This window comes from Hyperolius riggenbachi, chromosome 2, assembly GCF_040937935.1.
Source record: "Hyperolius riggenbachi isolate aHypRig1 chromosome 2, aHypRig1.pri, whole genome shotgun sequence".
Classification (NCBI taxonomy): domain Eukaryota; kingdom Metazoa; phylum Chordata; class Amphibia; order Anura; family Hyperoliidae; genus Hyperolius; species Hyperolius riggenbachi.
The window spans coordinates 560966901-560992132 of record NC_090647.1 but is presented as its reverse complement, the minus strand read 5'-3'; the positions used below and the strand labels follow the sequence as shown (position 1 = coordinate 560992132).

The 25232-nt window shown below is 46.5% G+C and overlaps 1 protein-coding gene and 1 long non-coding RNA gene across 2 annotated transcripts in view; one reads left to right on the top strand and one right to left on the bottom strand.

The window, feature by feature from the left end:
- Positions 1-2649, bottom strand: part of LOC137547381 (uncharacterized) — a 32930-nt gene extending 30281 nt beyond the window's left edge. Inside the window, exon 1 of the long non-coding RNA XR_011026579.1 lies at positions 2426-2649. This is a non-coding gene — a long non-coding RNA (uncharacterized lncRNA). The remainder of the gene's footprint in view (positions 1-2425) is intronic.
- Positions 1-25232, top strand: part of LOC137547380 (myelin-oligodendrocyte glycoprotein-like) — a 62614-nt gene that overhangs the window by 11357 nt on the left and 26025 nt on the right. The window lies entirely within an intron of this gene.

Sequence of the window (25232 nt, the reverse complement as noted above, 5' to 3'; positions counted from 1 at the left end):
AAAAAAATGTATTTAATAAAAAGTGGTTGTGGGTGTAGTTTTACTATTTGGCTACAAGATGGCCACACTCAAAAAGTCCTGGGAGCGATCAATCTCGCTCCCAGGAAGAATGAAGACGGGGAACTTTTTGAACAGCGTCTGAAGAGACACTGTCGGCTTTTCTACGGGGGGGCTTCAATCAGTGAAAGGGATCTATAATCCCTTACATTGATCGCTGGGCTAACGGCCGGCGGTGGGGAGCGTGCACAGGAGCGCGCGCAGCCTAACTGGACGAGAATTTTCGTCCAGTTAGGCTTAAAGAGAATCTGTATTCACAAAATGAAGTATAAACAAACATCCCTGCCTGTTTGGGGTCATCTCCTAGCCCCCTCTGTAATATTTTTGCTGATCTCCGCTGCTATAAAGAGGGTAAAAAAACTGTTTTATAAACTGTTTTGTAAACAGAAAAGATGGCCACCAAAACAGGAAGTACATCAGCAGAGCAGTGAACTCAGTTAATACACAGTGAGTACACAGAGAATTCAGTGAATTACACATTGAATTCAGTCTCCAGAGGTTATGTGCAAGTTTTGAAAGAGCTCTGTGTCAATGAAGCATGACAAGCTGTGTTAGAGCCTGGAGTCGTGTTAGCCTGCCAGGCAGCTTCCTCCTCAGCCAGCTATTCTTTGTTCAGTTTATCAGTCTGTGTTTATCAGCCTCACAGATAGCAGACAAGCTGACAGTGAGAGCAAGGGACATTGGCCTCAATTCACTAAGCTTATCTCCTGTCTTTAATATCTCTTCTAGAGCTGTTACCATGGTGATGAGGCATGTCTTATTCAGGAAACATTTTACCTCAGGCAAGCCTAAAGTTAACTCTTCTGTCTTTAAATTAACTCTCCAATCCTTAAAATAACTCCAGAGTTAAAGACAGGCTGTTAATTAGCTGCATGTGAAAATAACTACAGAGGAGGTAAATTAACTACAGGAGAGGTAACTTAAGGACTGAAGAGGTAAGATAACTCTCTCACTATGTGGAGGTAAGTTTTCTCTTGCCTTATTATCTCCAGCATGATCTTAGTGAATTGAGGCCAATGTCTGTGGAGAATAATCTTCACAGGAGCACTGGAGGGGCGTGGAAGGAGTTAACTTGTTCACATTACTGAAGAGTTGGCAGCCTTCCAGACACAGCCGACAAATCCGACAGGGGAAAGATACGTTGATTTATTACAGAGATGGTGTAAGTAGAAAGTGCTGCAGTAAGCCAGAGCACAACGGAACAGCCTTAGGAACTTGTAGGATAGGAGAAATACTGCTGAAATTTTTGTTACGGAGTCTCTTTAAGTGGTGGTTAAAGAGAACCTAAACCAAATTGGGAAAAAAAGTGTTTTCTCCTGAGGGGATGCTCCTAACATTCCCCTCCCCCCCTCCAGCTGATTTACTGGTCCTGCGCGGCCCTGGACGTGTGCGTCCTCGCTCACGTTGCCGTCCTGCGCATGAAGAGAAGTCTCATACGGCGCATGCGCAGGACGGCAACGTGAGCGAAGACGCCGCGCAAGCGCTCTGCCAGTTACTGAAAACAAAGCTTAGCTGCGGCGGGGGTCCGGAGGATTGTGACGGCGCGGGCACAGGGCGGCTGCAGGGAGCCGGTAGAAAGCCCAGGTAAGTGAAATACGTTTTTCACTTTAGTTTAGGTTCTGAGAGTGTAGGGAGAGATAACGTCATAGTAATAAAATCAGTAAATATCAATATTTTACTATGTGACTTAAGTACAGTAGTAGAATATCTGTAAGTTTACTGATGTTAATACCAATATCCTGCGCATTTCTGACCCAACAACTGATAGTGAATCTATACGGATGTTATTTTGTTGGTCAAAGTGGATATTCTTTCATACGCTGCTACAAGTGTATGCCATCTTGTCAATATATGCTGTTTATTGGAACACTGGAGTGACAGGAAAGCCAACGATGAATTGGTGGAAAAAATACGTCGTCAGGAAAAAGCCCTTATAAATAGTGTACCTAAAGTGGCTGCTGGGCGCCCTGCCAGATCTGTAGAAGTGTCCACGCACTATGAAAGGCAAATGTGAATTCCACCTCTCTAATGACCTTTGCACAGAAAAGAGAAGTTACTGCCTTCTACCATCTGCAACACATTTTTGTGGTTGAGTGAAGTCAGAGAATACTAGCAGGAAACTTACAAGATCCTGTATGAAACTAGACCAGCAGCAGAAATGCCCCAGCTATTTGTTCTCAGTATGTGACTCACAGAGAAGGTTATGCTCACAGAAACACATCTACTTAGACAGGATCCAACCTGCCCAGCCTCACACAAACATAACATTATTTTACCGAGGCAATGTACACTGGCCACTGTGGAGTCCCCCGCCAGTATAACCTCACACAGCACTCATATATCCCCCAATTTTAATAGCTTCACCCACCTCCTCTCTTTTTCCTCCGGTTTTCTCCCCGGGATTGGCGCTCCACCACAGCTAGAATACAGGCTGTCTGCTCTCTATCAGTTACACAGGGAGGCGCTTGTGACTAGTTTTTCTGCTTTCCATGGGGAGGCTCTTTAGGCACAGCTCCAGGAAGCTTTTCTGCTTTTTATGTTGGAGGGCCAAGCAGCAAGCAATGTGGACTTTCCTCTATGCGTTATATACTAGTACACTCACCGAGAAGCAGCTATGTAGGAGCGTCTCTACCCGTTGCAGGTTTTTATACTGGGAGGGAAATGCTTTCAGTTTCCAAGTTACTCAAAGCTGACTGTAAAGATCTGTGGTAAGCAGGAGGGGCAGAGTGTGACTAGCTGCATTCCCCCTCAGACATTACGACCTTTGTTCAGTGTTACAAGTTATGCTGAGCGTTAAGTACATACACACGAGTTACATACACACGAGGCACGGATGTCTGCAGTTGCATGGAGACAAGCAACAGTTGAAAGTCTCCAGCAACGACAGTTGTATACAAGCAACGATTGTATACACGCGGCAACAACCTGTCTGCAACATAGCGGAAACTGTTGCTCAGCAACTTCTGTCGCAGGTTCAATGAACTGTCAGACTCACAAGAGTTGCTAGAGACTAGCATACACACGACCGCACCGACTTGAGACTAGGGACGGTTGCTGCAACAGCTGTTGCCGGCGATTGAACAAGTCAATCGCCTGGAGACAGCTTTGATTAGCAACAGTTGCTTGCGCGCGCCTCATACACATGGAGGACCTGTTGCCGCAACATGCGTGCGCCATGTGTTTCCAGCAACAGTTGTAGCCCGTGTGTATGGGCCTTAAATAGTTCAGTGTGTAATCAGGAGTTACCAGTGTGGTGAAAGTAATCATTCATACCATACACGAACATTCCATTTTTTTTTATTTTTTTTCAAAAATCAGAGAAAAATGATTGAATATGAAAAAAAGTTGGTTTATCGAATACAACCTACCATACACTATACAATTTCACAATAGCACATATTTTTCTAACATGTCCAATCAGATTTTTATAAACTCAAAAAAATAAAAAATAAATAAATTGTTTGTTTTTCCTTAATCAGAAAAAGATTATTTTCAATTTTCACTCTATTCGATTGTTTTAGTCAAACGGGAAAAATCAAACATTTGAATTGTACCGTGTATGGGCACCAGTACGCTAACCTACCCTTAGGGTTGCCATGGTAGGCCGGTGTGACGATATACCGTGGTTTGATTGTGCATGGTAATACCATGCACAATCTCGTTTTAGGGGGTGGAGTGACCGGGGTCGGGGCGACGTGGCGGGGATACAAATACTCGCAGGCAGCCAGCTCCGTCCTGAACGATGTACTGGGCTTCATTGTACTTCCTGTTCTTGCATCACATTTCCCTGAAACAGCGCCCCTTGGGTGCTATTACTAGATGATGCAAGAACAGGAAGTAGAATGAAGCCCTAACATCATGAAGCACCTGGCTGCAGGCAAGTGAGTATTTATCCCTTCTGCTGCGTCCCCTCTCCCTCCCAACCTCCCCGCTCTCTGTGCTGTGGCCATCTAATTCTGGCTACACCTATCCCTGGCTACCTATGCTGGGGCCACCTACTACTGGCTACACCTATCTCTGGCTATTTACGCTGCAAGCACCTACTACTGGCTACACCTATCCCTGGCTACCTATGCTGCGGCCACCGACTGGCTACAGTCGGTGGCCGCAGCCTAAATCTACCATTCTCCCACCCCAAATCTACCTTATCCTGTGCCTAAAGCTATTCTCAACCCATCCCCTGCCTAACCTACCCTGTTCTGTGCCTAACACTACCTTCCACCCATCCCATGCCTAACCTACCCAATCCTGTGCCTAATGCTACCCTCCACCCATCCCATGCCTAACCTACCCAATCTTGTGCCTAATGCTACCCTCCACCCATCCTGTCTAACCTACCCTATCCTGTGCCTAATGCTACCCTCCACCCATCCCATGTCTAACCTACCCTATCCTGTGCCTATAGCTACCCTCCACCCATCCCATGCCTAACCTACCCTATCCTGTGCCTATAACTACCTTCCACCCATCCTGTACCTATAACTACCCCCCCCCATCCCTTGCCTAGCCTACCCTATCCTGTGCCTAATGCTACCCTCCACTCATCCCATGCCTAACCTACCTAATCCTGTGCCTAATGCTACTCTCCACCCATCCCATGTCTAACCTACCCTATCCTGTGCCTAACCTACCCTATCCTGTGCCTATAACTACCTTCCCCCCCATCCCTTGCCTAGCCTACCCTATCCTGTGCCTAACACTACCCTCCACCCATTCCATGCCTAACCTACCCTATCCTGTGCCTAATGCTACCCTCCACCCATCCCATGCCTAACCTACCCAATCCTGTGCCTAATGCTACCCTCCACCCATCACATGTCTTACCTACCCTATCCTGTGCCTAACACTACCCTCCACCCATGCCTAACCTACCCTATCCTGTGCCTAACCTACCCTATCCTGTGTCTAGAACTACCTTCCCCCCCATCCCTTGCCTAACCTACCCTATCCTGTGCCTATAACTACCTTCCTACCATCCCATGCCTAACCTACCCTATCCTGTGCCTATAACTACCTTCCCCCCCCCCCCATCCCTTGCCTAACCTACCCTATCCTGTGCCTATAACTACCTTCCCCCCCCCATCCCTTGCCTAATGAAAGTGAATAGTGTTTTGTTTTTTTGTTTGTTTTGTTTTGTTTTTAACACTAATCACTCCCATTCACTTTCATTAAAATCACAGTAAAAAAAAAAAAACACGCAAAAAAACTGATTTTTACAGCGATTTTAATGAAAGTGAACGGGAGCGATTTTTAAAAATGCTAATCAATCGCAAAACCTTCAGAAAAGTCGCTTCTAGTGTGAATGGGTCCTCAGGGTCCCAATGAGGCTTCCCCGATCTCTGAAGCTTGGGGGAATCCAGCGCTGTCTTCCCCCGCAAATTCCTTTGACAAGGGTGCACAGGCAATATTTACCTACTGTGATCCTGCACAGCTCTTGGTTTGGGCTAAGGTGGAAATGGCTGACCTCGATCGTATCCACTCTGCTGCGCAGGTGCAAGTGTTTTGCACCTGCGCAGTAGAGCGGATCCCTTGGGTTCGGCCGTTTCTGCCTGAACCCGAATGAAGAGCTGCTAGTGCTCCTGTGCAGGATTGCGGAGAGGTAAATATTTACCTCTCCGTAAAACTTAAAAAAAAAAAGAAAATTACCTCACCGCTATTAGGAAGGGTCACAGCATTGGATTGACAGTATACCAGAGGGTGGGGGAAGCCTTGTTAGGATCCAGAGGGTTTTTTTTTTTCATTACAGATTTTCTTTAAGGTGGCCACGAACTGCCCCATAGCTAGCGAAAAAATGTTTGAGCCATCAGATAATTATAATCGATTGGTTGTAAATCTCCATTGTTGGGCACAATCAAAAACAAACCATTATAAAAACGTCCTATTTGGATTTTTGTTGAATCAAAATTTGGATTTTCTTATTGGCTGTGATAGGAAGAAAAGATTGGTTTGTTGACGGTGTAGTAGACAATGTATTACTATATTTCATTTCCTATCAGAATTATCGTTCAGAATTGAACGATTTTTCAATAGAAATTGTATCATTAGTGGTCACCTTAAAGGGAACCTAAACCAAAGTGAAAAAGTGTTTCACTTATCTGGGGCGTCTGCCAGCCCCCTACAGCGGCCCTGTGCCTGCGCCACCCTGGAACAATGCTTTGGGCACCCCTGCCCAGCTAAGTTGTTTTTTTGCGCTACTGCCCGGTTGCCGAGCTACTTCACCTGTGTGTCTATGGACATGTGCACCCTCGCTCACGCTGCCGTCCTGCGATGAAGAGAAATCTCATACTGTGCATGCGCAGGACGGAAACCTGAGCGAGGACACTGCGCAGGCCAGTCGCTTAGCCTTAGTAAAGCTTAGCCCGGGGGGAAGTGGATTGTGGCGGCACAGGACGGCTGCAGGGAGCCGGTAGGTACATCATCAGGAAGAAGCCCTTACAAATAGTGTACCTAAAATGGCTGCTGTGCGCCCTGCCGGATCTGTAGAGAAGTGTTCACGCACTCTGAAAGGCAAATGTGAATTCCTCCTCTCTAACGACCTTTGCACAGAAAAAAGAAGTGACTACATTCTTCCATCTTCTACATATACAGTGGCTTGCAAAAGTATTCGGCCCCCTTGAAGTTTTCCACATTTTGTCACATTACTGCCACAAACTTGAATCAATTTTATTGGAATTCCATGTGAAAGACCAATACAAAGTGGTGTACACGTGAGAAGTGGAACGAAAATCATACATGATTCCAAACATGTTTTACAAATAACTGCAAAGTGGGGTGTGCGTAATTATTCAGCCCCCTTTGGTCTGAGTGCAGTCAGTTGCCCATAGACATTGCCTGATGAGTGCTAATGACTAAACAAAGTGCACCTGTGTGTAATCTAATGTCAGTACAAATACAGCTGCTCTGTGACGGCCTCAGAGGTTGTCTAAGAGAATATTGGGAGCAACAACACCACGAAGTCCAAAGAACACACCAGACAGGCCAGGGATAAAGTTATTCAGAAATTTAAAGCAAGCTTAGGCTACAAAAAGATTTCCAAACCCTTGAACATCCCACGGAGCACTGTTCAAGCGATCATTCAGAAATGGAAGGAGTGTGGCACAACTGTACACCTACCAAGACAAGGCCATCCACCTAAACTCACAGGCCGAACAAGGAGAGCACTGATCAGAAATGCAGTCAATAGGCCCATGGTGACTGGATGAGCTGCAGAGATCTACAGCTCAGGTGGGAGACTCTGTCCTTAGGACAACTATTAGTCATGCACTGTACAAAGTTGTCCTTTATGGAAGAGTGTGCAAGAAGAAAGGCATTGTTAACAAAGCATAAGAAGTCCCGTTTGCAGTTTGCCACAAGCTATGTGGGGGTCACAGCAAACCTGTAGAAGAAGGTGCTCTGGTCGGAGCAGCATCATGCTCTGGGGGTGCAGGGACAGGGAAGCTGGTCAGAGTTGATGGTAAGATGTATGTAGCCAAATACAGTGCAATCTTGGAAGAAAACCTCTTGGAGTCTGCAAAAGACTTGAGACTGGGGTGGAGGTTCACCTTCCAGCAGTACAACGACCCTAAACATAAAGCCAGGGCAACAATGGAATGGTTTAAAACAAAACATATCCATGTGTTAGAATGGCCCAGTCAAAGTCCAGATCTAAATCCAATCGAGAATCTGTGGCAAGATCTGAAAACTGCTGTTCACAAACGCTGTCCATCTAATCTGACTGAGCTGGAGCTGTTTTACAAAGAAGAATGGGCAAGGATTTCAGTCTCTAGATGTGCAAAGCTGGTAGAGACATACCCTAAAAGACTGGCATCTTTAATTGCAGCAAAAGGTGGTTCTACAAAGTATTGACTCGGGGGGCCGAATGATTACGCACACCCCACTTCGCAGTAATTTTATTTGTAAAAAATGTTTGGAATCATGTATGATTTTAGTTCCACTTCTCACATGTGCACCACTTTGTATTGGTCTTTCACGGGGAATTCCAATAAAATTGATTCATGTTTGTGGCAGTAACGTGACAAAATGTGGAAAACTTCAAGGGGGCCGAATACTTTTGCAACCCACTGTAAATGTAAGAAACTTTAGAGCAGAGCAGAAACACTCCCAGCTATTTGTTCCCCGCAGTATGTGACTCACATCAGACAGGTTATGCTCACAGAAACACATCTACATAGACAGGATCCAACCCGCCCAGCCTCACACAACCAGCACAATGGCCTTAATTCTGGTAGGGTTATCAAACAAATTACCTCATGAGGTAATGACATTTAGCAATTCTGGTAGATTTTAATCCTGTTTTATCTCATTGGGTAAACTATAAGGTGATTCATGAGGTAATTTGCATTAATTTTACCAAAAACAGCTATTCTCATGGAAATTGGGGGGCATGTTGGCACATAATTTACCGATCAGCTTAAAGAGACACTGAAGCGGAAAAAAAATTATGATATTATAATTTGTATGTGTAGTACAGCTAAGAAATAAAACATTAAGATCAGATACATCAGTCTAATTGTTTCCAGTACAGGAAGAGTTGAGAAACTACAGTTGTTATCTCTATACAAAAAAGCCATTAAGCTCTAAGACTTTCAAAGTCGTGGAGAGGGCTGTTTTCTGACTTTTATTATCTCAAATGTTAATTTTTTACTTTTCCTCTGTCAGAGGAGAGGTCATTAGTTCAGACTGCTCTGAAAGAATCATTTTGAATGCTGAGTGTTGTGTAATCTGCACATATTAGAGAATGATGCAATGTTTGAAAAAACACTATATACCTGAAAATAAAAATATGAGAATATTTTCTTTGCTGCTAATCTTCTAGTAATTATTCATAGTACACAACCAATTCATTATATCATATATTTTTTTTTTCGCTTCAGTGTCTCTTTAAGACCTGCCAGTACCTGGAGGTAAAGTCTATTTGTATGCATTTTGCAGTTTTTAGTGTCGTTCCTATTCAGGCTGTGTAATAGAAAATAGTAGAAATAAAATTCCAAATATTTACTAGAATTAAAAAAAAAAATTTTGTATAAGGGCCCTTTTCCATTAGCGGCGATAGCGATGCTAAATTGCAAATCACTAGCTAATTTTAAATCACTAGGGTTTGCATAATAACATAAGAATCGAGGTAGGTAAATTCCACTACCATGATTCCTTTTTTACTAAAGTGTGATTGTCACGGAATAGCCGTGAGAAACGAGAACGCAATCGGTTTATTGCACCGATTGCCAGTGACGTGCTATATCTGGATTGATTGTGTAGGAGCATCTGCAGTCTTTTCTCAGCAGAGAGATAGCATCAGCTTAAAGGGATACTGTAGGGGGTCGGGGGAATTGAAAATGAGTTGAACTTACCTGGGGCTTTTAATGGTCCCCCGCAGACATCCTGTGCCCCCGCAGCCACTCACCGATGCTCTGGCCCCGCCTCTGGTTCACTTCTGGAATTTCAGACTTTAAAGTCTGAAAACCACTGCGCTTGCGTTGCCGTGTCCTCGCTCCCGCTGATGTCACCAGGAGCGTACGGCGCAGGCACAGACCACAGTGTTCTCCCCAGGATTTTTTTCTAGCCGGGTGGCATGAAAAAGTAGCAGGGTGGGGTGCGAGGGGGAATGCGGGGCAGATGCAACTCTACCTACAGCATAAGAAGAGTATGAGGAGGAGGCGAGCTGATGACAGCCGGTTGCTCACCAAACTTAGTTAGCTGATGCACCCGTCTAAAAGAGCCTGGCGAGAACACCGAATATGGGTGTTATAGCTGCATTTCATATGGGGGTGATTATTGCATTTAATATGGGGGGGGGGAGTAATTTCACTTTTCATACAGGGGTGTTTGTTGCATTTCATAAAGGGGGTGATTTTTGTTTTTCATATGGTTATTTGCTGCTGGGGTCAAGCGGTATTGCAGATAGTAAACAGGGGTCAGTATCATAGTAAATTATCTGCAATACCCCTCTACCCCAGCAGCTAATAACATCCATATGAAATTACATGCATGTGAACTCTGCAAGAATCACCCCCACAAACTGTCCTTTCAAGCCACCTGCACATACCCTCAACACTGGATCTATGTTCTATTTTTCCTATTTTTGCAGCAGCAACTTTTCACAGACTTTGCCCAACTAGTACAGCCAGGGCTGGATTTGTAATTTTTACTGCCCTAGGCAAACTCTTCACAACTGACCTCTGGTAGATTAAATCACTTACTGTATATTAAATCTGCCAGTTGCTAAAATCAAGTAATGTATGGGCACTTATGGCCCATACTGACGGGCAACTTTTTGGCCTGTCGCCAGCACACGTGAGCGTGTGCGCGACAGGCCAGCGACAGCTCCTCGCCAGGTCCCTCCGCATACACATGGCGGAGGGACCTGGCAACTAATGCGGCGGAAGCTGTTGCTCCTCCCCCCGCCAGAAGCCCAATGCATTTCTTATCTCTGGCGGAGTTGCGGCGGCGACTGTCGCCAGGCGATTGAGCGGTTCAATCGCCCGGCGACATCAGCGACGAGCGACGGTTCGGGGTGCGCGCCCGTGCAACGCCGCATACTCACGGGCGACCTGTCGCTGCAACACGCTCGCGCCGCGTGTTGCGGCGACATTTGTAGCCCGTGAGTATGGGCCATTACATCTTCTGGGCAAGCAGGCAGATGAGACAGACAGCATTCAGCAGCGGCCTCCATCCCCAGCAAGTCAGCTAATCTACATTGCTTATTGTTTGTTTTCCCAGACCCTTGAAAGTTTTGTGTACTCTCCGCAGACTCTGCACTATATCAGATAAGAAGTGCATTAGCAGAGGTCCGCTCACACCAGAGGAAAGGTGATTAGTAGTTCATGTGCAGAGTTCTGAACATCACCAGCATGGCATGCTTCAGAGAAGCTTGTATTGTAGAGATAGATAAGCAGCCGGGAAACAGAGGGCGGGGCGTCAGAACTCATTGCCGTGCACTGTATCTGGAGCTGAAGATTCATGCAGCCAGGACACAGGAGAGACGCTGTGTGGATACGATCGTTTGGGGGAGGGCGGGATAGAGTTTCTGCAGATTCAGGCTCTCCCCAGCCTCAAGTAACACAGGGAGGGACAGGACTAGTTTCCCTGTGCTCTGTTTGTATTTAAGTGGCGGCTGCCTCTGCTAGCTGAGCTGCCTGCAAGCTAACAGACACAAGCAGCCAGCAAAGCGAGGCATGGAAGAGGCTTCCCGTTATGGCGGTGACAGTTAACCAGCCCTTACAACCTGCCCAGCCAATCGGTGACAGACAGTTAACCAGCCCTACCCCTTACAACCCGCCCAGCCAATCACTGTTCAAGCAGGTCACACAGGCACGCTCCTGCAGTGTATAGCGAGAGCTGAGCACTGATTTATAGCAGGCAATGGAACGCTCTGCCTGCGTGACATCAGCCTTAGCAAGGTAGGCGGGCGGGATCTCAAAGCAGCCGGGCGGCCCGCCCACTTAAAGAGCCCTGGGGAGAACACTGGACCATACATATGCTTGCGCAGTACGCTCCTGGTGACATCAGCGGCAGTGAGGACATGGTAATGCAGGCGCAGTGGTTTTCAGACTCTAAAGTCTGAAATTCTAGAAGTGAACCAGAGGCGGGGCTGGAGCATCAGGGAGTGGCTGCGCGGGCACAGGATGTCTGTGGGGGACCATTAGAAGCCCCAGGTAACTTTAACTCATTTTCCCCCGACCCCCCCCCCCCCCCTACAGTATCCCTTTAACTGCAGGATGGCTCTTTTGATTTACTAATGAACAGGAATAAACCCTTGTGTTCAGGAGGCTAGTGTTTACTTTTCATTACCTCCATTTGGTGAGCCTTTCATACAGGGAGAGCAAGGAAAGCTACTCCCAGCAGGAAGTCTGTTCAAAACCTGATGTCATCCAGACTATCCGGCACCGACCACGGGCCATCTGAATGCATATGATGTATGGTTTCTTGTCGATTATATGGCAACTGTACATCGCACAGCTATGAAATTCATATAGTCTTATTCGGTAAAATCTGGCCAACGTGCTGATATGAAATTCATCGCGATAGCCCGTCCGGTTATTGCGGTATGAATCTTCTCAGGAACCTGACCTACTGCACTAGCCATGTCAGATGTCATATTAATCTGTATTATCCAACAAGTATGAATCTGTTATCCACCTAAATATGAGTTGTATCGTTTGTGAGTTACGGCATTTTATAATTTTTTTTTATTTATTTATTTATTTTTTTAAACTTTTTTATTGTCAATACAAAACATACTAACATAAAACAAAAACAAAACACCCTGAACTCCCACACTCGCAGGTGAGGAGAACTAAACAACAATCTCAGTTACAAGAGAATTGGAGATTGCAATAATTACAACAGCTGTTTACAATATGTAATATGTGCAGCATTTACCATTGCTTGGTTCAACTCCTATATTAGGGTATACCATTGTGTTGGGCCAACCGCGGCTCTTTTATTGCACAGAGTCAAGCTCACTAAGATGGACCTCCGAGGGTATGTATAGAGACTCCACTCCATGAACATAGCTGGATATGTCAGTAATTATTATACTGTGTCTTTGCTTGACGTCCAGGGCCCCCACACTTTCTTGAACTTAGGGGCGCAACCCCTGGCGATGTAGGCGGCTTTGTATAGATGTACGGAGCTATTTATTAATTTCTTCCAGCTCTGGGTTGAGGGCGGCAAGGGCTGTTTCCAGTTTAGGACTATTTCTTTTCTATAGTAAAATAGTAGTAGACCTATCAGGCTTCTCTGGGCTCTGGTAGGGGCCAGGGCATGGACATTTCCTAACAAGCAGTGCATGGGCTCAGGTGTAATGTGTATTTTTGTGACCGATCCCACAATTTGACAAATATTTTTCCATTGCTCGGTAATCTCAGGGCACTCCCAAAATATATGATCAAGATCAGCTGAGGCAGCGCCGCACCGCCAGCAGAGGCCGGGGCTCGTCCGATCGAACTTAAGTATTTTGGACGGGGTTAGATATGCTTGATGAAGGATCTTGAACTGTATTAGCCTGTCTCTGGTAGAAATTAGGTATTCGAAGGGTCTGATCCAGACATCCTCCCAGTCCTCATCATCTAGGTTTGGTATAAGTTTAAGCCAGGGGCGCTTATAGGCAGTTATGTGCGGTTCAGTAATCAGAATTATATTTCGATAAATGCTAGAGACGGCTTTAGGAAGATTTTCATTGCAAATCACTTCTTCTATATCAGTGGGGGTCAATTTAACTGCCTCTCGGCCAAACTGTGCCGCGAACGCATGCCTCAGCTGTAAGTACCTGAAAAAGTAACTATTAGGCAGTGAGTAGGTTGTGTTATAATTTAAGTAGGCCTCAGTTATTTGGACTGAGTTAGTCAAAAGGCTTGGAGTGCAGATCGGCCCTTTAAGGGGATTTTCTCTGAAGAGAGAAAATCTGCAGTTCTGTCAGCAGAACTAGAACATACCAAGAAGCTGTTCTCTGAACAAGGCCGCAGGTCTCCCTGACCTGGGCATGGAACAATAAACATCAGCCATGTTTTGTAAATATCCACATTCCTGCATATGGGTCAGAAGCCTCATTGATTATTAATCAAGTAGGTGTGTATGATGACACCACAAGTGGGTCCACCAATAGCCGGATATAGGGGATGGCGAAGATGATGTCATGTTTAACTCTTTCCTAGTCGGTATTAAACCCGGAGTGAGCGATGGAGAGGGCATTCTGCTTCTTCCTTCCGCACTAGCTAGCAAGGCTGACTGGGACCTCTAAGTATGTTCTTCCTTTCTGTAATCTGATATAATGTATGCTGTACATAGGTAGTCTAGATGTAACATAGAGTAGATACAAGAAGACCTGGGTATTTTCAGCAGGAAGATACTCACGCAGCTGTAACGCAACATGGAAGTCTGCTTTGCCAGGAGACGATAAACTGTATCTATCTGTATTTCTGTTACTTGAATAAATAACGTAAACATTGAAGAAGCCTGAGAAAGTCTATCTCCTGCTTGCTGTGTGGAGAGTCAAGTGATCTCACAATCTGTGAGACGGTGGTGTCGAAGCAAGGTGATATAGAATAGATTATAACAGGTTGTTTTAAGAGAGTTGAATTCAGTCAGGCCTCTGGAGGTTATTATATGTTCTAAGTGTGTTATTCCTTTTTTGATCCAAATAATCAGGTCAGGTATCGTGAAGAAGTGAGGGAGGGATGGGTTGTTCCATAGTGGAAATCTCGGGGAGAGCGTGTTAGGGGAGGAAGAGTGCCAAGTCTGCACCACTTTCCAGGCCTGTAGGACTACCTTCATGTTAATCGTTAGGGGGTATGGTGCTCTGGCTCCCCGGTATAGTATTTGAGCGAGTGCCTGATATGAGCCTAGCATCGCTGCCTCTAACACCATCGCTGAGTTAGATCTATCTTGTACAACCCACCAGTGAGCCGTGACAAGCTGGGAGGCTATGAAGTATTTGTAGAGGTCTGGAAAGGCAAGGCCCCCCTCCGTCCAGGGTCGTTGTAGTTTTTTGAGACTGATCCGTGCAGTCTTGTTATGCCATATGAAGCTAGAGAGCAATGAATTGAGTTGTTTGAAGAAGTTTTTATGTACCCAAATGGGGCAATTTCTGAACAAATATAGGTATTTTGGGAGTAGCTTCATTTTAATGAGATTAATTCTGCCTATTAAGGATAGAGGGAGGCCCCACCAGCCCAGGAGCCTCTGTTTGGTAAGCTGGATTAGTGGAGCCAAGTTATCTGAATAGTAGTCTGTTGAGTTGTTTGAGATTGTAATTCCAAGATATTTGGTTTTGGGAACTATCTCAAGTGGGGTGGAAGCCAGGGGAACCTGGTTCAGAGGAAGCAATTTCGATTTCTCCCAATTTACCCTGAGACCCGTGAACGGGGAAAAAATTCTAAATGTTTCAAGTACGCCTTTAATAGATAAATCAGGGGACTCCAGGTATACAACCAAGTCATCTGCATATAGTGACACCCTCTCCTCCAGCCCCCCCACACGAAAGCCACGGATGTCCGGGTGCTGACGTAATGCAGTAGCTATCGGTTCCATGGCAATCGCGAAGAGGGCCGGAGAGAGAGGGCATCCCTGCCTGGTACCCCTGCCCAGATGGATGCTGTCTGAGATCCTCGGGCCAATTTTAATTTTAGTGCCAGGGTGTTTTGTATATGGTCTTTAGCCAAGAAACTAATCTGGGGCCAAATCCAAGTTTGTGCACCGTGGCCCACAGGTATTCCCACTCCACCGAGTCAAACGCCTTTTGTATATCTAAAAAGGCCAGAGCACGCGGGGTAGAGATATTTTTTGAGATTTGGATGTGTGAGAAAACACGCCTGAGATTAATATCAGTAGTTTTGTGGGGCATGAAGCCAGTCTGGTCAGGCTCTATTAGGTCTGAGATGTGTTTATTTATGCGGGTGGTTAGGATTTTGGTCAAGATTTTTAAGTCGTTATTGAGCAGGGAGATGGGTCTGTAGGATCCACACTCAAGGGGGTCCTTATACTGTTTAGGAATGAGAATGACATGCGCTTGGTAGAAAATTGGTGGAAGTTCACCAGATAATAAGCAGTTATTATATGTTGTTTTTAAATACGGGGCTAGTATTCTCATAAAGCGTTTGTAGAATTCGATGGGGATCCCCTCAGGACCCGGGGACTTATGAGAGGGAAATGAGATAATAGAATCTAGTATTTCTTCCTCCTCGATCTCTTTATCTAGGCTAGCAGAGACCTCCTCATCCAGGGAAGGCAGTTGTACAGTTTCTAGTAATTCGTGGAGATCTGAGGCAGTGCCTCTGAATTGAGAAGTGTAGAGATTACTATAGTATTTTTGAAATGTGTTAAGGATATCTATGGGGGATGAGATGACGTCCCCAGTGTCATTTTTAATTTCAGGGATATTAGATTGTTCCAGGGGGTCTCTCGCTATATTAGCTAGTAACTTGCCATTTTTATCTCCCCTCTCAAATGTAGATTGTTGCCATTCCAGAAGAGATGTCTTAGTGAGGTCTGTCATGTGTAAGTTGAGGGATCGTTTAGCCTGCATCATTGTTGAGTATGTGTCATCGTTGGGGGTATCAGAGAAGCACTGTGTGCAGTTTTCCTCTTGCTCTCTCAGTAGATCTAGTGTGGTATTATATTCTTTTTTGTATCCGCTTATTCGATTAATATATTCCCCCCTGATTATGGCCTTAAAGGCATCCCAGGTAATCTGGGTAGTGGCTGTATCTAGGTTAATTTCCCAGTATTGGTTAATGGCAGCAGTGATGTTTTTGGCAATGTCTTCCTCATTCACCCACTTGTGGTTAAGCCTCCAGAGTGTGCGGTTAGAGGGGGCGGGCAGTGAGCATATAATTTCTAATGGGGCGTGATCTGATAGGCCACTGGGGAGATAAGATGCTGCAGTCATAGAGGAAATCCAATCATTATTTCCAAAAGCCAGATCAATTCTCGAGGCAGATTTGTGTGTAGCTGAGAAGTGTGAAAAAGCTAGCTTCTGGGAGTTTTTCCATCTCCATATCTCTGTGAGAGAAAGAGAGTCTGCCCATGCGTTTAAGTCAGTGTTGGCCATACGGGATTTTAGTGGTATCAAGGTGTGTTGTGAGAATGTCATTGAAGTCCCCGATTATAAGGAGTTTAGCCGGTAGGTATTTCTGTATCTTAGTCGTTATTTCCGCTAGTAGGCTCTGTTGAAGAGGGGGGGGGGAGCGTATATGCCTACAATGCAGTATGTGTTGCCGTATATGGACAAGTGAAGAATAATGTATCTGCCCTCAGAGTCTGGAAGTGCGTGGAGCAGTTTGTATGTGAGGGATTTATTGATCAATATTGTAACCCCTCTGGAGAAGGTAGAGTACATGGAGTGGAAAGACCTGTGGACCCATGGCTTGTTCAAAGACCTTACTAATGCCCCGTCCAGATGCGTTTCCTGAAGTATTAAAATGTGGGGCTGGTGTTTGGAGAGATATTGAAACATTAGCGACCTTTTAAATGGGGAGCGTATACCTCTAATATTCCAAGAGATTATCTTTAGGGAGGTTTCCATGTCTGAGCACGACAAATTTTAGCATATTTGGTTCTAGGAGTATATAAGAGGTCGGTTTGGGTGCCCGATGGCAAACACAATAGTAAAGCAGTATCCAGTGCAGCAATAGTAGTAGGTTCAGTGGAGTTGGAAGAGACTTTCTTGTAACTGAGAAAAAAAAAGCGGTAAACAGAAAACCCTGCTGCAGTGGTATGAACATTAACACAGAAAAACTTACCACAGCGTAATCCCAACTTTAATAACTAGGCCTGAATCACCTACAGGACTCAGACAGTGGTAACAGTGCAGGGGAAACCCCTACGTGGGGGCGGCGGTGTTAAAGGGAGAAGATGGATCCGCTGCCCAGCTGCACCCAAACATTGGGAGGAAACATCTTTAAGGCTTACGGTCAGAATGATCGTGCATTTGTTATTGTATGAAACCAGTGCTAAAAGAATATTCATGCTTTTTTAGTGTGTATGTGGCACTCTTGTTATCCCTTACCAAGACGGCATGAGAGAGACTTAGGCCATAAGGGCAGGAGGGCTCGCTGCCTTCATCCCCTTCTTAGCTAAAATGGAGATTGGCCCATGTGGATGGCAGCCAGGGTTATTTAGTTGTTTGCAACTATTTTTCAGAGGGGGTTCTAAACGTGCAGTGCCCTCATGGGGGAAACCCGGGATTGTTAAGGGCATTCAGTCACAGAGGCATCAGTTATGCACTCATCAGAGGAGGAATGTATGCATAGCATATATAACAAGTGAGCTTCTATTATAGAAGATGATTTAGACAGGAAGGGAGCATATGTGGACCTTTCTGTTGTTAATCGGCACTCCTAGGCACATATAGCAGTGGGGGTTTGTTAGGCAAAGCATAGGCCAAGTATAGTGCAGTAGGAGGGTATCCATAGCTGTCATTGCCAGATTGTCTAGTTTTAGGGGGGTTGCAGGTAGAGGCCTCTATAACTGGGATGCCGTGTATGTAGTTTTAGTTATTATCCTTAGGGGCTTCTAAGCCTATCTAGGAGGAGATTATTATGCAAGTACTAGGTATTTCAGCGTTAATTTCTAATAAAAAATCTTTGCAATAACACATATGCTGGAATTTCACTATGAGTTGTACAAGTAAGAAGGGAGTTTCAGATGGTTAGTCAACAGTACCCTCTAGTGGTAGTTTCTAGTCATTGCTTATGTCTACTCCGATAACAAGCTAGTACAGTTTATATCGCCTCTTATTTATGTAATCCCCTGTGTATAGGCCGCATCTGGTCCCATGTCGTCTCATTAAAATCTCTCTTCCTAGGTGCCATATTCTTTTCTAATATTCTACTGCTGTTTTATAGTGCTTTGATTTCATCAATAGATACATATACTTCTAACCTTTAGATTCCCAACACACAACCAAACCAATTTGTCTTAACGGTAAACATATCATGTAGCACTTAAGGTACCACCAGAGAAACTTGTGCGGCATTGCATCAAGGTTCCCTCCCCCGTCACACTCAGCAAGGTCCCGACTCACATCATTCCCCGTGTAGTTGCAGTCTTATCGGGGCCCTTCCCCCCCTTATTTCAAATAAACATGGGTCAGTGTGTGCAGATGTAAGGTTTCCGCATTCATTGCCTGGCTAGTGTAAGCGTCCGGTCAGCATTTAGAAGTTTCCGCTTATCTTGGGCGGACGTTTCATTGCATACACTCCCTTTATTTCCCCCCTCACTCTGAAGCCCATAGTTCTGGTTTATTATGGTAGTGAGCGCCCGGGAGGAGAGCACCACAGCAGAGGTGATAGTTCATTGTTGTAGCATCAAAGTAGGTTCAGTACTGCATCACCACTCCTCCAGAGCATCTGCGTAGCGTAGAGAAAGTACACAGAGAGAGGGGGGGGGGGGTCACCAAGAGCCTGCGTCACACTGCACTGTTCAACCTGGGGGCGGGACTCCTCGTTCCCGGGTAAAATTGAGCTGGTGAAGAAGGGCGTCGCCCAGGGGGCACTCAGTTGCGTAATGGCTGTCGGCCATATTGCAAATTGTGGTGGGAATTAAACCTGAGAAATATATATATATATATATACACACATATACACACATATCCTCTGAGCCCCTCAGAAAAATTTCTTTTAGGAAACAATAACTTTAATCTGGTGAGGATCTTAGGAACAAAGAGAACAGTACCTTCTCAGCCCGGGTATGCGGGGGAGGCGATGCAGCCACACATCTCTGTTATGGTAACAGTACCTTACTTTTGGGGCAAAGACTCGATCCATGTTAAAGCCTCCGCCGGAGTGTCAAAAAAGAGGGTCTTGTCTCCTTCTTGAACTCAGAGTCTGGCCGGGAACAACATTGCATATGTAATCTGTTTCTCACGTAGCTTATTTTTAACTTGCTGAAAAGCACCTCGCTGCCTCTGTGTCTCAGCAGTGTAGTCAGGAAATATCATGAGTTTAGTGTTTTGAAAGTGTAACTCGCCAGCTTTTCTGGAGGCAGATAGTATAGCGTCCCTGTCTTTGAAATTCAGGATTTTAAGAATTACCGGTCTCGGGAGGGCCCCAGGGAGTTTCTTTCTGGTGGTCATTCGGTGAGCGCGCTCGATCACAAAGAATGGAGAGAACGTGGATTCTGGTAGAAGCTGCTTGAGTAGGTTTTCAATGAAAGAGGCCATGTCTGCGCCCTCTGCTCCCTCAGGTATCCCCAGAATGCGGAGGTTGCTTCTGTGGTTTCTGTTTTCCGCGTCCACTGCTCGGTTTTCAAGTTGGGATAATCGTTGCTGCATGCCTGGGATGGCTATGCGGTGCGCCTGGGCCGTGTCCTCTAGGTTCGAAGTACGCTGCTCCAGCTCCTTGGTCCTGTCCCTAATTTTGCCCACATCGTTGCGTAGGAACCCTATGTTCACTTCCATGCTGTCAATTTTCTTAGTAAGTGCCGATTGGCACATTTTTATAGCGTCCAGTAGTTCTGCAGGACTTGGCATGGGAGGCTCGTCTTCCTCATGATCAGCCATGATGTCTCCGTCTTTTTCCTGCCTCCCCTTCGGCGGCGGCCGTTGTTGGGCTGAGGTGATTGCAGATTCTTCTGGGAGGTCTTTATGTTCCTCCTTGTCTTTGGCCCTCGATCCTTTAGGAGGCATAGCAAAGTATGGATGGAATCTGGGCTGCGATCTTTGTCGGCGCTCAGGTCCCTCCCGCTCGTCCCAGCACGAGGCGGCAGACTCCGGGTCCGGATTCGTTTCTCTCCCGCTCTTCAGCGGCGGCTCGCAACAGGGCTCCAGCTTGTGCTTTCGAGTCCAGGGGATAAGGCACAGTGTTTTGGCCGGTTTGGAAGTGCGCTGGTAGCGGCGGTATGCTAAATGGCTGAAGCCGGGCAGAGGAGCATCGGAAGGCACCTCTTCTCACTTCGCCATCTTGGCCACGCCCCCGGCATTTTATAAGTTTAAACCTAAAATCTCTCAGAGGGAATGAACTGTCATTGGTGGGTAATTCAGAGGGGGCCGGCATTGCCACACCCCCAAACTAGCTTCATCAAAAGTATCTGCGAGGGGCTCTTCCCTCAGTCCTCCAAATTCCATCTGTATGAGAACGGTCTCCTGCCAGCCAGAGGACACATGGTTGGCGGCCATCTTGCTGAACTTTGAATTTTGCTTTGAATCAAAGAACTTTGCAGAACTTGAAACCATTTTGCTTGGACTTTATGATTCTTCCCACAAAAGGACATCTTTCTATGAAACTAAGTATTTTTTCTCCCTTTCTTTTATTGTTCATACTGGCTATTCGTTTCAATAATTGTTGATTTTAACCTCCCTGGTGTTCTATTAAGATCGCCAGGGCGGCTGCGGGAGGGGTTTTTTTTTATAATAAAAAATATCTATTACATGCAGCCAACTAAGGCCTGGTGCACACCAGAGCAGTTTTTCTGAGCGTTGAGTTTTTAAATCTGCTGCTAATGTTATCCTATGTATCTGTGCACACTGGAGCAATGAAGTTTTGGAAAAACCCCATAGCATTACATTGGGAAGAGCTTTTAGAGGTTTCAAAAGCTCTTCCCAATGTAATGCTATGGGGTTTTTTACAAAACCTCATTGCTCCAGTGTGCACAGACACATAGGATAACATTAGCAGCAGATTTAAAAACTCAACGCTCAGAAAAACTCCTCTGGTGTGCACCAGGCCTGAAAGTTGGCTGCATGAAAGTCCACTAGAGGGCGCTCCTGACGCGTACTTCTGATCGCCTCCGGCGATCAGAAGTAACAAGGAAGGCCGCGATGAGCGGCCTTCCTTGTTTCGCTTTTCTCGTCGCCATAGCGACGAGCGGAGTGACGTCATGGACGTCAGCCCACGTCCTGACGTCAGCCGCCTCCGATCCAGCCCTTAGCGCTGGCCGGAACTGATTGGTCCGGCTGCGCAGGGCTCGGGCGGCTGGGGGGGACCCTCTTTCGCCGCTGCTCGCGGCGGATCGCCGCAGAGCGGCGGCGATCAGGTAGCACACGCGGCTGGCAAAGTGCCGGCTACGTGTGCACCTTTTTATTTGGCGCAAATCGGCCCAGCAGGGCCTGAGCGGCACCCTCCGGCGGTAATGGACGAGCTGAGCTCTTCCATACCGCTAAGGAGGTTAATAATTTTCTGTATATATTAATTATTTATATTGCCCGTGAATAAAGACTTTATCAAAGTAATTCACTGTTCCGCTACCCTGCTTCTCAGCTGCACAAACTGAACCCAGACTTCTGAAGAGACGCTAATATTGTTGATATCTAGACAGAATGGAGTGTGTTTAACCGTTTTTATTCGCAGGACCAGTCAGTAGGGTCCACTGGCCCATACCAGTGGTGGTGGCAGTTATACCCTGAAATAGTGTGCAAGTTGTAATTACCGTACCTCACAGGCTCCCTTCTGGTCGGGCTGCTGCCCAAATTTCCGTCGGTTTCTGCGCAAAGATCATGCCCACAGCTTGCATGGTCTGTGTGCTGAAACCGATTTGGAAGGCAATTTGCGGTCTGACCACTAGGTCTCCTGTGACAGTGTTCATGCCTCGGAGCGATTTTTACCATGATCTTGCTATGCTAAGCACTGCATAGCAAAATTGCAATCGCGGGGAAAAAAAAGTGACTTTGCTGAATCGCAATCGTTAGCGATTGCTAGTGGAAAAGGGCCCTAAGGGATGCCTATAAATATACTTTTCATAGCTTGCTGCAAAATCAAATACACCTCCCCCTCAAAATAAAAAATAAAAAAATCTTCTGAAGCCTATCCTAACTTATGGGAGGCAAAGACTACTTTTACTGCATGCTTACAGCTGAAACACCTTATGTTTTATCTCACTTTATGCATTTACCTCACGTTTTACCTCATGTTCGGAAATGGAGAAAAATCTTTCAGAATTTCTAAAGAGCGGAAAATATCGCATGAGGTATTTTAGCTTTAAAAATGATTTACCTCACATAGCTACCAGATTTGAGGCCATTATGTTACCGAGGCAATGTACACAGGCCACTGTGGAGTCCTCCACCAGTATAACATCACACAGAGCTCCTATATCAGTGTTCTCCCCAGGGCTAATTAGGCAGGCGGGCCGCCTGGCTGTTTTAAAACCCCCACCCGCCTGTTTTGAAACCCCGCCCGTGCCAAGTATTTGTCCTCTCTGAGCGATGATCTTTGAGAAAATGGCGGCCGCACAGCCTGGAGCTTGGACACTTTTCGCCAACGTTTCCTCACGGTGGAGTAAGCCCCTCTCCCAGTCTCTAGCAGCGATGAACTGGGCGGAATGTGTCGGCGTCCTCCACCAATCAGCGCGCGTCCGCCCCGCCTACCGGCCAATAGGAGGCTGCCTTGCCGTAAACCCGCCCCTCAGTGGTTGGCACGCTCGCCGCTGGCTGGCAGAGACGGATGGTGGGATCTGAATAGTCAGCAGGGATGAGTGCCTGCGCCCTGTCTGACAGCAAGTAGCGAGTGCTGCAGCTGGGAGACACCTTCAGGAAGCAGCCATGGATCGGATTTTTACACCACACGATGTATGGAGCAACCTGCTGCAATGCTATCGAAGAGGGAGAGGGCACCTACCCTACAGACCTACCCACCCTTCCATCCACCAGCCTGACCTACTTTACTACCCATCCCACTAGCCTGACCTATCCACCCATCCCCCCCCCCTGCTACCATCCACCAGCTTGACCTACTTTGCCACCCACCCCACTAGCCTGAACTACCCACCCATCCACCAGCCTGACCTACTTTACTACCCATCCCACTAGCCTGACCTACCCACCCATTCCCCCCTGCTACCATACACCAGCCTGACCTACTTTGCCACCCACCTCACTAGCCTGACCTACCCACCCATCCACCAGCCTGACCTACTTTGCCACTCACCCCACTAGCCTGACCTACTTACCCACCTACCTACCCCACTAGCCTGACCTACTTACTCACCCACCCCACTAGCCTGACCTACTTACCCACCCACCCTTCTAGCCTGACCTACTTACCCACCTACCTACCCCACTAGCCTGACCTACTTACTCACCCACCCCACTAGCCTGACCTACTTACCCACCCACCCTTCTAGCCTGACCACCTTACCCACCCACCCTTCTAGCCTGACCACCTTACCCACCCACCCTTCTAGCCTGACCACCTTACCCACCCACCCTTCTAGCCTGACCACCTTACCCACCCACCCTTCTAGCCTGACCACCTTACCCACCCACCCTTCTAGCATGACCACCTTACCCACCCACCCTTCTAGCCTGACCACCTTACCCACCCACCCCACTAGCCTGACCTACTTACCCACCCCACTAGCCTGACCTACTTGTGACGAACGCAATCGCCATTTGTTTATTGCCCGATGGTCGTAGCGTTGCCCGACAGATTCTGTCTGTGGCTATCTGCAGTCAATCTGGGCTCTCTCTTTCTCTCAGCAGAGAAATAGCAGTAACTTACATGCAGGATGTCTTTTGATTTGCTAATGAACAGGAACAAAGCTTGTGTCCAAGAGGCTAGTGTTTACTTTTAATTACCTCAGGACAAAGGGTCTGCAGTCTGGCAGGACCTCAGATAGGTGTCAATTGCTCCACCATTTGGTAAGCCCAGCAAAGGGAGCTTCCCTCACAGTTGGGGGCCAGACGGTCTGGCACCAGCAGGGGCAGATTGAAATGCAAACAAAATCTCCTCCTTGGAGCTCAAGTACAGCTCACCTTGATTAGGTAGCAAACCTAAATCTCTCTGAAGGAATGAACTGTGATTGGTTTGTAATTCAGAGGGGGCAGACATTGCCACACCCCCAAACCAGCTTCATCAAAAGCACATTGCTAGCAGGCGGACTTGAGTCCTCCCAATTCCATCGTTATGGGAGCATGCTGCTAGCCAGAGGACCATGTGGTTAGCGGCCATCTTGCCTGAACTTTGCTCTTGAACTGAAACAAAGGAACGTTACAAGTTTTTCCAGAAAGGACATATTTCCTCGAACTTTAAGTATCCGTTTTTCTTCCCTTTTATTTTTATACTGTGCTATTAATGTTTCTATAATTGTTGATTTTAACGATTTTCTGTATATATTAATTATTCATATTACATATTTAATAAACAACGATAAACGTCCTTTATTTATCCAGCTACCCTGCTATTCAGCGGCACAAACTGAACCCTGGTCTCTGAAGAGTCGCTACTATTGTTGCTAGCTAGACAGAATAGAGTGTGTTTAACCGTTTTTATTTGCAGGTCTAGACTCGGCCAGTCAGTGGGCTCCTCTGTCCCATGGTAACAGAAGTGGTGGCAGTTATACCCTGAAATAATGTGTAAGTTGTAATTACCGTAACTCACTGGCTCCCTTCTAGTCGGTCTGCTGCCATTATTCCAGCGGTTTCTGCGCACCGATTGCGACCACAGCTTGCATGGTCTGTGTGCTGAAACCGATTGGAAGGCATTTTGCGGTCCGGCCACTAGGGGTCCTGTGACACTACTTACCCACCCACCCCACTAGCCTGACCTACTTACCCACCCACCTCACTAGCCTGACCTACCTACTTACCCACCCCACTAGCCTGACCTACCTACTCACCCACCCCACTAGCCTGACCTACTCCCCACTAGCCTGACCTACTTTACCACCCACCCCACTAGCCACCAGCCTGAGCTACTTACCCACCTTGCTAGCCATCAGCCTTGACCTATTTACCCTTCCACCCA